The following is a 10,182-nucleotide window of genomic DNA, read 5'->3' as shown; positions in this document are numbered from 1 at the left end:
AAACCCTAGCGGTCTCTCTCCTCCACCACATCCCGCACGCTTAAGCGAAGCTCCGCCGGATTTCTCCACCACCACCGACACCACGCCGTCGTGTTGTCGGATTCAAGAGGAGCTACTACTTCCGCTGCCCGCTGGAACGGGGAGGTGGACGTCGTCTTCATCAACAACCGAACGTGTGACCGAGTACGGAGGTGCTGCCCGTTCGTGGCGCCAGAAGCGATCATGATCAAGATCTTCTACGCGCTTTTGCAAGCGGCAAGTGAACGTCTACCGCAGCAACAAGAGCCTCATCTTGTAGGCTTTGGAATCTCTTCAAGGGTGAGACTCGATACCCCCTTGTTGCTACCGTCTTCTAGATTGCATCTTGGCTTGGATTGCGTGTTCGCGGTAGGAATTTTTTTGTTTTCTATGCAACGTTATCCTACAGATAGGCTCGAGGAGATACGGTGGCCCTAGTGGCTCATTGGAGTGCCTTGTGCCTCCACACCGCTCCAGACGGAGACGTAGCACCCTTGGGTGTGAACTTTGGGATACATCATCGTCTCCTCGTGCACCGGTTACTTCTCAACCCGAGCTCCTTTACCTATGCGCTCTACCTTGTTATATCTACCTTGCTTGATGTGCTATACCTAGCTTGTTATCACCTTGTTGCTTATCATGCTAGCATAGGTTGTTGGTGCTCTTAGGCAAACCCCTTGTTGATAGGCTTTGAGCTAAACTAGTAAACACATGTGTAGTTTTATTCCGCCTAGTTTAGCTCTCAAGTAGAAGTTTTTGTACATCGCCTATTCACCCCCCCCTCTAGGCGACATCCTAGTACATTCACATGTTCACCGGACCTCCAAATCAGACAAATAGAGGACAAATTTGGATAAAATTTTGGGGCCTCCCTTGAAGATATTCTAAATCACCATCGAGCACTTACCCAAACTAAAAACATTTGATTGATCATTTTATCATCACCTTCTTGACCATCCCTAAATAAAGTACATTTTGTCGTAAACTTATAATACATTGACTATGAGTTAATAGCTAAGTGTTTGAGCTTCGTTTTGATTATCTATAATAAATAGATAAAATAAAAATGGTATGGTGGTGCTTCAACGGTCAGAGTCGGAGGCGATGGGTAGATGTGTTGCCAGAAGGTCCATCAATAAAGATTTTATTTCCTGCAGGTTTTTCGATGTCAGATAAGACCAAAGGGTTTTTTCCTCTTGCCATGGTGATGTCGAGGAGGGACTAGATAATGTTTTACGTGGTGTGAAAAATCTGTAGCAGGGGAGTTGTGAAGCTTCTACCAGGGTTGAATCAACAACAGTGATGTTCCTGCTTCCGTCTACGATGGTCGAAGGGCGGTCTCTCTCACCTTGTCCGCTACCTTATCTTCTCTTGGTCGGCGATGGATGGATATCTTCAACCTCCAGGTTGTTGTGTGAAGAAGGAGACCCCTTTGCTCCACTACAACATGCTCCCACCACCCAATCCCAAGAGGAGAAGTCCCTAGCGATGGTGGTGTCGGTTGTCTTGTGATGCTCCAGTTTCATTGCAGTGGAAAAGGAGATGGACCTGGTTGCGTTTTTTATTTTACTTTTGGGGTCCATTGTGCAAAATGAAAGGACATATTATTTTTTCTGTTTCATGTGGTCCCATGTGTAAATTGTAACTCAACGACGATATATTATGAATGGATCTTGAGAAACTCCAAGATATGAGGTAAAATATGGCAGCAGTTTTAGGATGTTTTTTTGGGTTTAAGGACACCAAATTTAGGCACAAATTCCATATGATAAAATGGTGCTTCGGATATTTTTTAGATGATGTAAAATAGGTTTTTACAAACACATTCAAACATAGAAACTTTGAAAATTTGACATAGTTTGACACTTTTTTTATAACATGTGTGGGTAGATGATGAGGACACCATTACCTCCGATTTGAAGGCATATTTTAGTGAAAAAGATGAGACTACGTCGAGGACGACTTCAATTCAATAAGGAGGGGATGATGAGGACATCGCTATGGTAGATACAACCGATACTCCTACAGCCACATATCCTCTTGTACTTCAAATACAAGAACCTATCGCAAGAGCATGTGTGTTTCAACTAAATTATCAAGTACCTTCGTTACTAGGAATCCTTCCTAATATATGTGAGAATCCCATCCTGAATCCTCACAGGTTTGCTTCCACCTCCATGCACGTTCCTAATCCAATGCTTGACGTCCATGCTATATCCATTTCTAAATAATATAAATACATTTGATTTAAGCAGCAACATATTCTCATATATATTAGGAAGTATTCCTAGTAACGAAGGTACCTGATAATTTAGTTGAAACACACATGCTCTTGTGAGTGGTCCTTGTATTTGAAGTACAAGAGGGTATGTGGTTGTAGGAGTATCGGTTGTATCTACCATAGCGATGTCCTCATCAGTAGATCTCCATAAAAATATGATCACATGCAAGCCATCTGATATTTCATCTCGACTAACAACTGCAACGATCGTAAGAAAGCAACTTTGATCCCTCACAATTAAGGATTTTCCCATGGATATTGATATGAGCTTTGTGAACTGCTCCTTATTCTCCTTGGCCATATGAATAGCATGCCCACACGTTATGTCACTTACCATTATACGTACTACAACATATCCAACGGTAATTCCTCTATAGTCCCGAATGCAAATATTACATGGTCGACATCATATAATATCTAGAGAGGAAACTAAAACATAATCATGAACGAAAGTTATAGATCATCTTTATTTCATGTCATAATATTGTTAGGGTTTCTCCATCTCCCCAAGAACAAGGTAAACTACTTACTCATGGAAGCAACCAACAACATCATCATAGGCATATTAAATGAATACGAGTGTGTGGATGGATACAAGTGAAAATCCACAAATAGCAATTGAAATTCCAACAAGATGAAAATTGATGACCCACAAGTATAGGGGATCGCAACAGTCTTCGAGGAAAGTAAAACCAAATTTGTTGATTCGACACAAGGGGAGCCAAAGAATACTTATAAGCCTTGACAGCGGAGTTGTCAATTCAGCTGCACCTGGAAAAGCACTAGCAACAGGGTTATGTGAAAACAGTGGTAATATGATGCGGCGCCAGAAAATAGTTGGTACTTCTTTGATGGCGTGTTGATAGGGAAATATGATGCGGCAGTAATATGAGAGCAATAGTAACACAACAGTAGCAGTAACACAGAGGCGACGACACCGGAAAATATCCCAGTGCGCAGTTGATTGAAAAGCAATGATGATGAAATAAAGGACCGGGGTTCCCGGCTATCTGCACTAGTGGTAACTCTCTAAATAACAAGTGTTGGGTGAACAAATTACAGTTGGACAATTGACAGAATTGAATTTAGCATTAAGTCAAAATATCCAGTCTATTAATATGGTAGGCATGTTTTCCATATATAGTCATACGTGCTCGCAATGAGAAACTTGCATAACATCTTTTGTCCTACCAGCCCGTTTGCAGCGGGGCCTCAAGGGAAAGTACTGGTAATTAAGGTACTCCTTTTAATAGAGCATCGGAGCAAAGCACACTTGGTGAAAATATGTGATCCTCATATCAAAGCCATCCCCTCCGGTTATCCCAATTCGAGATCACTTTGGGGCCTCGGGTTCCGGACAAAGACATGTGCATACAATTTGTAGATACAATCTAAGCAACAATTATAGAGCCTAGATCTAAGATCATGCCACTCGTGCACTAGTGGCAAGCATTAAACATACCGATATTGCAGCAACAAATACTTCACAAACTTATAAGATATACTGAACATAATGATCAATCCATCGGATCCCAACAAACACAACACGGATTACATCATATGGATCTCAATCATGTAAGGAAACTCACGAGATCATTGTATTGAAGCACATGGGAGAGAGTACCATCTAGCTACAGCCAAGAACCCATAGTCCCTGCGGGAACTACTCACAAATCATCATGGAGTCGAAGTGGAGGTGGTGGAGTCGATGGCGATGGCTCCGGGGGAACTTCCCCGTCCTGGCAGGGTGCCGGAACAGAGACTTCTGTCCCCCGAAACTTGGTTTCGGCAATGACGGCGGCTACAGAACTTTTCGTGGACGGAGGGTCTGGTGTCCGGGGTTTTCCCGATACGAGGAATAAATAGGCGGAAGGGCGGAGCAAACGAGGCGACGAGGCGCCAGTACAAGGGCCAGGCGCGACCAAGGGTGGGGCCGCGCCTGCCCTATGTACTGCCACGTGGCAGCTCTCCTGCGCGTGTCCTTCTGGCTCCGTCTTTGTCCCGGAAAAATAAGACTTTGGGCTTTTGTTTTGTCCAATTCCGAGAAACTTTCATGTACAACTTTTCTGAAACACAAAAACAAAAACAGGAACTGGCACTGCGGCACTGCGTTAATAGGGTAGTCCCAGAAAATGCTAAAAAGTGTGAAAAAGTGCACATAAAACATATAAGAATTGTAACAAAACAAGCATGGAGCATCAAAAATTATAGATACGTTTGGGACATATCAAATGTAGATGAGATGGGAATGGTGATGATGATGGAGATGCAGCGGTTGATGATGGAGGATGATGCATTGGCCTCCAGTGACCCATGCAGCAGCGATGATGATGTCCTTCTGCAAGTTCCCCTCCAGATTCCTTTCGGAGATGAGGTTCCTGTGAGTTGTGGTGTCTCTAAATGTCAGATCTTAGATCCGTGTTGGCGAGGTGAAACTATTTGACGAGGCAAGGCGGCTGCCACATGGTACGGGCGCACAGTACGGGCGGGCTTCAGTCGTACCGACGATCGTTAACACTTCTGGTGCTTCCTCTCGCTTTGCCCTTTCACCCAGGTGCGTGGAAAATCATTTATATCACTTTTATCACTTCAAAATATCATATTTTATGTCCAATATGATAGCTCCAATTGATATGTTAATCAATACCTTCATATTTTAGAATCATGTTGAAAGAACATTTCATGATCTCTAAGTTTTGTGTGTTTGTTAACAACACCGGTGACAATTTAACCGTGTGCTAAGTGGTTTACAGTTATGGAAAAGATACCACGGAAAATCTCGACCCACTCAAAAAGGAAGAAAAGAAAAGAAGGAAGAAGGCTGGAACACAGCAGTGGCCGGCACTGCCGGCAACTCCGGGCCGGCACTGCCGGTGTGTACACCCCGGCACTGCCGGCGTTTTCGGCCCGGCACTGCCGGCCTGTCTGTCGATCTTCAGTTTCAGAAATAGGGCCGGCACTGCCGGCGTCTCAAGGCCGGCACTGCCGGCGTTTCACCTCCAACGGGCAGAAAAGTAGGTGGGGTATAAAAACCCCCCTTCACCTACCTTGGAAGGTTGCTCAAACCCTAAGATCTTCATCCTCCATTGCTGAGCCACCAAGAACACCAAAATAGCCAGATCTCCTCCCTCAACCACCCAAATCACTTGTGCTTTGGAGAATCGAAGGAGAAGACCCCGATCTACATCCTCACCGAAGCGTTTCTCATTTTCCCCTCTTATGCTTGAGGGCCCCCTTGCTAGTGTTCCTCTTTGGATCCCTAGTTGTTGTTGTTGATGTATGCTTGTTGATTTGTTGTGTTGTTACAGATTTGGGAGCCTCCAATTTGGTTGTGGATGTGTGCCCCAAGAACTTTGTAAAGGCCCGGTTTCCGCCTCGAGGAAATCCCTTAGTGGAAGTGGGCTAGGCCTTCGTGGCGTTGCTCACGGGAGATCCGAGTGAAGCCTTCGTGGCTGTTGGTTTGGCTTGCGTAGCAACCACACTCCTCCAAACGTAGACGTACCTTCTTGCAAAGGAAGGGAACTACGGGAATCATCTCCGTGTCATCGCGTGCTCCACTCTCGGTTACCTCTATCCCACTCTATCTCCTATTGTGTTGCTATACCTTGCTTAGTTGATATCCTTGTCATATAGGTAAATTCACTTAGTTGCATATCTAGAGAATTTACCTTTGTGTGTCAAGCATAAATTGAAAAAGAACTAAAAATTGGTTAGCACCTATTCACCCCCCCCTCTAGGTGCGGCATACGATCCTTTCAATTGGTATCAGAGCCTCGGCTCTTATTTCGGGCTTAACCGCCTAAGAGTATGCCGGACGAGGAGCCCTCGGTAGGGGCTGATACGTCTCCGACGTATCGATAATTTCTTATGTTCTATGCCATATTATTGATGATACCTACATGTTTTATGCACACTTTATGTCATATTCGTGCATTTTCTGGAACTAACCTATTAACAAGATGCCGAGGTGCCAGTTCTCGTTTTCTGCTGTTTTTGGTTTCAGAAATCCTAGTAACGAAATATTCTCGGAATTGGACGAAACGAAGACCCAGGTGCCTATTTTTCCACGGAGCTTCCAGAAGACCGAAGAACACACGAAGTGGGGCCACGAGGTGGCGACACCACAAGGCGGCGCGGCCCGGGGGGGCCGCGCCGCCCTATGGTGTGGCCCCCTCGTCTGGCCCCCGACTTCTGCCCTTCCGCCTACTTAAAGCCTCCGTCGCGAAACCCCCGATGCGAAAAACCACGATACGGAAAACCTTACCGAGACGCCGCCGCCGCCGATCCCATCTCGGGGGATTCTCGGAGATCTCCTCCGGCACCCTGCCGGAGAGGGGGTTCATCTCCCGGGAGGACTCTACACCGCCATGGTCGCCTCCGGAGTGATGAGTGAGTAGTTCACCCCTGGACTATGGGTCCATAGCAGTAGCTAGATGGTTGTCTTCTCCTCATTGTGCTTCATTGTTGGATCTTGTGAGCTGCCTAACATGATCAAGATCATCTATCCGTAATTCTATATGTTGTGTTTGTCGGGATCCGATGGATAGAGAATACCATGTCATGTTAATTATCAAGTTATTACACATGTGTTGTTTATGATCTTGCATGCTCTCCGTTACTAGTAGAGGCTCGGCCAAGTTTTTACTTTTAACTCCAAGAGGGAGTACTTATGCTCGATAGTGGGTTCATGCCCGCATTGACACTGGGACGAGTGACGGAAAGTTCTAAGGTTGTGTTGTGCTTGTTGCCACTAGGGATAAAACATTGGCGCTATGTCCAGAGGATGTAGTTGTTGATTACATTACGCACCATACTTAATGCAATTGTACTGTTGTTTAGCAACTTAATACTGGAGGGGTTCGGACGATAACCTGAATGTGGACTTTTTAGGCATAGATGCAGTTGGATGGCGGTCTATGTACTTTGTCGTAATGCCCAATTAAATCTCACTATACTTATCATGTCATGTATGTGCATTGTTATGCCCTCTCTATTTGTCAATTGCCCGACTGTAATTTGTTCACCCAACATGCTTTTATCTTATGGGAGAGACACCTCTAGTGAACTGTGGACCCCGGTCCATTCTTTAATACTGAAATACGAATCTGCTGCAATACTTGTTTTTACTATTTTCTCTGCAAACAATCATCTTCCACACAATACGGTTAATCCTTTGTTACAGCAAGCCGGTGAGATTGACAACCTCACTGTTTCGTTGGGGCAAAGTACTTTGGTTGTGTTGTGCGGGTTCCACGTTGGCGCCGGAATCTCCGGTGTTGCGCCGCACTACATCCCGCCGCCATCAACCTTCAACGTGCTTCTTGGCTCCTCCTGGTTCGATAAACCTTGGTTTCTTTCCGAGGGAAAACTTGCTGCTGTGCGCATCATACCTTCCTCTTGGGGTTGCCCAACGAACGTGTGAAATACACGCCATCAAGCATATTTTCCGGCGCCGTTGCGGGGAACCGAAGAAAAGCTACACCACAAAGATTTCTAACTCCCACGTCAACTACGCACCAGCATATTTTCTGGCGCCGTTGCCGGGGAGATCAAGACACGCTGCAAGGGGAGTCTCCACTTCTCAATCTCTTTACTTTGTTTTTGTCTTGCTTTATTTTATTTACTACTTTGTTTGCTGCTCTATATCAAAAACACAAAAAAATTAGTTACTTGTTTTACTTTACTTAATATCATGCATGTTTTTATTTCACTAGTTAAGCATAATGGGAAACAACAAAAATATGAGAGATCTTTATGAACTTTATCTTGAATTAGGACATGATGTGTTTGAAGAGAGAATTAAAAAACCCATGGAACTTTATATGCATGCTAATGGGAATGTTATTACTATGGATGCTTTGAACACCATTGTTGCTAATGCTATGGAAAATTCTAAGCTTGGGGAAGTCTGGATCCGATGAGCATGATCTTTTTAGTACCCCAAGCATTGAGGAGAAAATTTTCTTTTATGATTACAATATGCCTCCTATATATGATGATAGCCACTTTGTTGAATTTGCTCCCACTACAACTAATAAAATTGATTATGCTTACGTGGAGAGTAATAATTTTATGCATGAGACTCATGATGAGAATGCTTTATGTGATAGTTACATTGTTGAGTTTGCTCATGATGCTACTGAAAATTATTATGAGAGAGAGGAAAATATGGTTGTAGAAATTTTTATGTTACTAAAACACCTCTCTATGTGCTGAAATTTTTGAAGCTACACTTGTTTTATCTTCCTATGCTTGTTACTTTGCTCTTCATGAACTTGTTTATTTACAAGATTCCTATGCATAGGAAGCATTTTAGACTTAAATGTGTTTTGAATTTGCCTCTTGATGCTCTCTTTTGCTCCAAATACTATTTCTTGCGAGTGCATCATTAAAACTGCTGAGCCCATCTTAATGGCTATAAAGAAAGAACTTCTTGGGAGATAACCCATGTGTTATTTTGCTACAGTACTTTGTTTTAAATTTGAGTCTTGGAAGTTGTTTACTACTGTAGCAACCTCTCCTTATCTTAGTTTTATGTTTTGTTGTGCCAAGTAAAGTCTTTGATAGAAAAGTAAGTACTAGATTTGGATTACTGCGCAGTTCCAGATTTCTTTGCTTGTCACGAATCTGGGTCTATCTCCCTGTAGGTAGCTCAGAAAATTACGCCAATTTACGAGCATGATCCTCGGATATGTACGCAACTTTCATTCAATTTGAGCATTTTCGTTTGAGCAAGTCTGGTGGCCTAATAAAATCCATCTTTACGGACTGTTCTGTTTTGACAGATTCTGTCTTTTATTTCGCATTGCCTCTTTTGCTATGTTGGATGAATTTCTTTGATCCACTAATGTCCAGTAGCTTTATGCAATGTCCAGAAGTGTTAAGAATGATTGTGTCACCTCCGAACATGTGAATTTTTATTATGCACTAACCCTCTAATGAGTTGTTTCGAGTTTGGTGTGGAGGAAGTTTTCAAGGGTCAAGAGAGGAGTATGATGCAATATGATCAAGGAGAGTGAAAGCTCTAAGCTTGGGGATGCCCCGGTGGTTCACCCCTGCATATATTAAGAAGACTCAAGCGTCTAAGCTTGGGGATGCCCAAGGCATCCCCTTCTTCATCGACAACATTATCGGGTTCCTCCCTGAAACTATATTTTTATTCGGCCACATCTTATGTACTTTGCTTGGAGCGTCGGTTTGTTTTTGTTTTTGTTTTGTTTGAGTAAAATGGATCCTAGCATTCACTTTATGGGAGAGAGACACGCTCCGCTGTTGCATATGGACAAATATGTCCTTAGGCTCTACTCATAGTATTCATGGCGAAGTTTCATCTTCGTTAAATTGTTATATGGTTGGAATTGGAAAATGATACATGTAGTAAATTGCTATAATGTCTTGGATAATTTGATACTTGGCAATTGTTGTGCTCATGTTTAAGCTCTTGCATCATATACTTTGCACCCATTAATGAAGAAATACTTAGAGCTTGCTAATTTGATTTGCATATTTAGTTTCTCTAGAGTCTAGATAACATCTAGTATTGAGTTTTGAACAACAAGGAAGACCGTAGGGAGTCTTATAATGTTTACCATATGTCTTTTATGTGAGTTTTGTTGTACCGTTCATCCTTGTGTTTGTTTCAAATAACCTTGCTAGCCTAAACCTTGTATCGAGAGGGAATACTTCTCATGCATCCAAAATCCTTGAGCCAACCACTATGCCATTTGTGTCCACCATACCAACCTACTACATGGTATTTATCCGCCATTCCAAAGTAAATTGCTTGAGTGCTACCTTTAAAATTCCATCATTCACCTTTGCAATATATAGCTCATGGGACAAATAGCTTAAAAACTATTGTGGTATTGAATATGTACTTATGC

The sequence above is a fragment of the Lolium rigidum genome, chromosome 3 (genome assembly GCF_022539505.1).
Source record: "Lolium rigidum isolate FL_2022 chromosome 3, APGP_CSIRO_Lrig_0.1, whole genome shotgun sequence".
NCBI classification, from domain to species: Eukaryota; Viridiplantae; Streptophyta; class Magnoliopsida; order Poales; family Poaceae; genus Lolium; species Lolium rigidum.
Note: the sequence above shows the minus strand (reverse complement) of the source record.